Consider the following 5,390-nt stretch of genomic DNA (forward strand, 5'->3'; position numbering starts at 1 on the left):
ATTGCACATTATGTTTTGGTTATGAACTAAGTGATGAATATATTGGTTTAAAGAAGAAGATGTGGAAGAATGCTTGTGAAATTGCAAGCACAATTCGGCCTAGCACACATATAAGTGCTTGATGCTATATTATAAGTTTTGGGCCACAATGTGCAAAGCATTAATTAGTAAATTGCATGCTGTTTTTGTGAGGTATTAAGTGCAAAATTGACCTCAACATGTACATGAATATTCGGCCTTGGGTAGCCTATTGAAGGCCTTAGCATTTCCTTGATGCTCGAATAAATTGTATTGAATTGCTTGATGTAGTATAAAATGTGCATGACCATTGTGTATTCAAGCTAAAGGGTGGCCATATGACCATTTAAACTCCTTGTCATATTCGCCATAAGCTAGCACAATGAGGTTTTAATAAATTGAATTTGTTTGAATTAGCTCAAGAGCTTAGAGGGCCACAATTGGACAAGGGGAAGGAGAAAGTGATCGAATAGCCGAAAAAGCCGTTCGACAACATCCGAGGTAAGTCCTCAAGAAGTGACCCTACTTGAATTATGTGAAATAAAGTATGGATGTGTATTGATTATTGATTATGTATGCATGAGTATTTGAATTCTACCCGGGCTAAGTCCCCGGCGAATATGCTTGTGACTATAATTGCGTTTGAGCCTTAGTAACGAAAATGAATTATGTATGTCCAATGATAATTGATGTATGTGTTCATGGGAAATTGAATGATATCCGGCTAAATCAAGACAATTATGCTGAAATTATATCCGGTTAAGACCCAAGGCAATTGTGCTAGTGGCTACATCCGGCTAAGACCAAGGCATTCGTGCGAGACATTCTATCCGGGCTAAGACCAAGGCATTTGTGCACATGGTTATATCCGTTATGTTCAAGAATCTTGGGCTGGAGGTGAGTGTTGGTTGCTGTAATAAATTCAATGAGTACACTCAAAAGCCCAAAGAATGAGGTACGTTTATATGTGCATTGGAAAGTCGACATGTTTGAGCAACATTCGCTCAATCGACTAATGAACTTCAGTTATTGAATTGATTGATACTTTGTGAAATTATATAATGATGAAGTGTGAAGTAAGAATGTGTATTAATGAAATGATGCATTTGGTTATGTGAATGTATTGCTGTAATTAGAGTTGATTATATTCCTTGAGACTTACTAAGCATAAAATGCTTACCCCGCTGCTTTGGCTCTCGTTTTCTAGATTTCGCTCAAGCAATCGGATTTGGGATCGTTGAAGTCAAGTCATCCACACTATCAAGCCTCCATTTTGGTATAAATTTTTGGTTGAACTTGAGATGGCATGTATAGGACTACCCCTTGTTTGTTAAATATGTTGTGATGTAAGTATGTACGGCCATGCGAAAATGGCTCGAAAAGGGAAACATGAACTTAGAATAATTGTGGTTTGTATGTATATATTTGGTGTCATGATGTGGCTATGGCTTGAAATGGGAATGTTGGTCATATGATCAGCCATTGGCATGGTTAAAATGATCATATATGAACCTATGTATGGCAAGACTAGTTGGTTCATGGAGACTACCAAATAGGTAAGACCTACCTTAAAACAGATGCTGCCAGCTGCAGTGACGTGAATGTGAAAAATCACCAAAATTCGTAGGAATGGAATTAAATAGTGAATAAGCTATGTAAATGAACCTTGATGAGTCTATTTTCATATGGAAGAAACGAAATGGTCATAGGAGTTACATGTTAAGAGATATTAAAGCTATTGTGAGACAGGGGCAGAACAGTTTCTGGGTTCCCTGTCGCAACTTTAAAATTTACTATAAATTATCCAAAAGAATTAGGAGACATACCTTATATTTACAGATTCCATTTTGAGTCTAGTTTCATTAGGATCAAACGACACCAGCATTAAATCCCTGTACAGAGAGATATTCAAGTTATACCGCGCGAAGGTCAGAGCAGTCGATCCCTGTAACATGGGTGACTTTAACTAATAAACTGTACCAATTGGCCCGACCAAAAATCCTAGAAATAAATCCATGGATGGATATATGAGTCTAAATTCAGGGAAAATTTACGAAACCAGTTTCCGAGTTTTGAAACTCGAGATATGATTTTTAAGGCGACAGTGACGCAGTTTTCCAGCCTGACTGGAAATGTCAAATTGGTGGGCAAAACATGTGAACTTGGCTTGTTAACCCCTCGTGTCCGACACCGGCGATGGTCTCGGGTTTGGGGTGTTACAAAATCAACACGGCCTGGACCACCTCACACGGCCAGACCACACGATCATGTCAATTTCTCAGAATAGAAGCACGACTCACATGGATGGACCACACGTCCGTGCTTATTTAACAGGCTTGACCCCGGCTTAAAGTAATCGCACACGGGTGTGTCACACGGGCGTGTCCTTACCGAGCCCAAGTTTAGTCCAATTTAGAAAAGGCCAATTTTGAGGGTTCTTAGGCATTCTAAAGCCTATAAATACACCATAGAGGAGGAGCAAAAGAAGAGGCACAGAGGAGGAAGCAGGGAACTGCTCAACAAAAGCCGATTGATCCATCTCACAAGCAGGATTCATCATCAGGACTGAAGATCTCCCCTCAATTTCCCTTCAGGAGTTTTGGGTTTTTCTTTATGTTTTGTATTCATTATTCTTCTGAGATGTTTACCTTTTTAGTTATGAACTAAAACCCCTAAATACCTAAGGGGAATAAAACCTAAGACAGATCTTGTTATTATTATCTAAATTGTATGATAAATATTTGACTTGTTCTTAATTATGTGTTTTTAATTCTTGTTTTGATATTCCAGGATATTGATTCAAGTTAAGCTCTTATTCAGAGGAGGAATAGACCCTGTCTAAGAGTACATTTGTCATAATTAAGCGGATTTGGTTGCGCACCTAGAGATAGGGTGACAAGATTTTACCGGATAAGGGTGAAACCTAATAAGGGGATCCATAGATCGAGTTAATGCAACCCTAGGGAGTTAATTAGAAAGAGATTTCAATTATTCAACCTAGGTTTAGACGTTGTTAGTCTCGAGAGGGATAATAATGTAACTTAGGAATTTCTATGTATCAAGTCAAATGAATAAATCGTCCGATTTAGAGTCAAATAACAAGTGAAGTCTAGGTGGATTTTTCCTTAGGTATTGTCTTAATTCAATTATTTTTCCAAAAGTAATTCCCCAATTCTATTTTCTGTGAATCCTTAGTTTAGTTAATTAGTTAGTTAAAACAAACTCCATTATTCTTAGGCTAGATAATAGAAAGACATTCATTACTAGTACTTTTAGTTCCTTTGGGTTCGATAATCCTGTCTTACTAAAACTCTACTACTGTTGGATAGGTACACTTGCCTTCATCGTGATAATAATTAGTTTCAAGAACGATTCATTATAAATATTTAAAACCTATCACGAATATCACGCATCAAGTTTTTGGCGCCGTTGCCGTGAGCTAAGATATTAAGAACACTCGATTTTTATTACTTTAGCCATTTAATTTTACTGCAATTTAAATTTTATTCTAATTTTTATTACTATTTCTTTCTTTTCCCTTTTTCTGGCAGGTTCCTATAGTTTATGACTAGAAGAAACCCGTTAGGACCATTGCTTTTTGATAGTGAGATCGACCTCACAGTTTGCAGAAACCAAAAAGAAATAAGGCGAAGCTTACGTTACACAGAAGAGCAAGAGGAAGATACTTCAACCACCACCGAGAAGATGGCTGAGAACCAAGAAAATCTGCTACCTCCTGAGATTGCTGTTAATCAAAATCCTGCTCTGCGCACTATGTATGATTATGCTAAACCTTCTTTAACAGGAACTAAATCGAGCATAGTTAGACCTGCTATAGCTGCAAATACTTTTGAACTGAAACCTAACACAATTCAAATGATACATTAATTTGTTCAGTTTGATGGTTTGCAGGACGAATATCTCAACACTCACTTGGCAAACTTTTTGGAACTATGCGATACATTTAAAATCAATGGCATTTCTGATGATGCCATACGTCTTCGGTTGTTTCCCTTTTCATTAAGGAACAAAACTAAACAGTGGTTGAACTCGTTACCACGAGGGTCAATTACTACTTGGGAGCAAATGGCCGAAAAGTTTTTACTTAAATATTTTTCGCCGGCTAAAACAACTAAATTACGTAATAATATCTCTTCTTTTGTGCAGATGGATTTAGAAACACTCCACGATTCATGGGAGAGATACAAAGACCTCTTACAAAGATGCCCTCACCATGGGTTACCACTCTGGCTACAGGTTCAAACCTTTCATAATGGCCTGAATCCTTCGACTCGACAAATGGTTGACGCAGCTGCTGGCAGAACCATTAATAATAAAACACCTGAAGATGCTTATGAGTTTATAGAGGAGATGTCAGTGAATAACTATCAGTGGCAAGTTGTAAGGACAAAACCAACAAAAATAGCCGGTGTTTATAACGTCGATTCGGTCACCATGCTCTCTAATCAGGTAGAACTCTTGAATAAGAAAATTGATGGTTTTCTTAGTTCTTCACAGGTTCACCTAGTAATGCAGTGCGAAGCAAGTGGAGATGGATCAAGCAATTCAGAATACCAACCTTATGGCCACAACATGAATAATGAGCAGTTAAATTACATGGGTAATAATCCTCGATCTCAAAACAATTCATATAGTAACACTTATAATGCAGGTTGGAGGAACCACCCAAATTTCTCATGGGGAGGCCAAGGAAATCAGAGACCACCTCTAGGCTACCAACAACCACCCTACCAATAGGAAAAGAAGCCGAACCTTGAAGATGCTCTTAAAGTTTATATCGGTGTCAGAAACTCGTTTTTAAAATATCGAGATAGCATTTAAGAATCAACAAGCATCGATCCAAGGGCTCGAAACTCAGATTGGACAGCTCGCTAAGTTGATTTCTGAACGACCACAAGGTAGCTTGCCAAGCAACATAGAATCTAACCCAAGGGAGCAACTCAACGCGATTACTAGTCAAGATGAGGAAGGGTTAGTCACACCTGAACCAGAACCAAGGCAAGAAACTGAGATAAGCAAAGGTAGAGGTGAGGTAGGCCACAATGTGCAGAAACTAGTAAGTACAGAATACAAACCTCGTGTGCCATACCCCAATGCGACAAGGAAAGACTGCTCAGATGAACAATTTGGTAAATTCCTTAAACTTTTAAAGAAACTACATATTAACCTACCGTTTATTGAAGCACTTTCACAGATGCTGAACGCAGTTAAATTTTTAAAGGAGCTTCTAGCAAATAAATGAAAGTTAGATGAAAGGTCGCATGTGGAGCTAAACGCAATTTGCTCAGCTATTTTACAGAATAAACTACCCAACAAATTGAAAGATCCAGGGAGTTTTACAATTCCTTGCT

At 38.1% G+C, this 5,390-nt stretch overlaps 1 non-coding gene across 1 annotated transcript; it reads right to left on the reverse strand.

Moving 5' to 3' along the window:
- Positions 1 to 4,152: 4,152 nt before the first annotated feature.
- Positions 4,153 to 4,259, reverse strand: LOC128281262 (small nucleolar RNA R71). The gene has a single exon (XR_008271475.1). It is a non-coding gene; the product is annotated as a small nucleolar RNA R71 (small nucleolar RNA).
- Between the last annotated feature and the right edge of the window lie 1,131 nt (positions 4,260 to 5,390).

This window comes from Gossypium arboreum, chromosome 9 (assembly GCF_025698485.1).
Source record: "Gossypium arboreum isolate Shixiya-1 chromosome 9, ASM2569848v2, whole genome shotgun sequence".
Taxonomy (NCBI): domain Eukaryota; kingdom Viridiplantae; phylum Streptophyta; class Magnoliopsida; order Malvales; family Malvaceae; genus Gossypium; species Gossypium arboreum.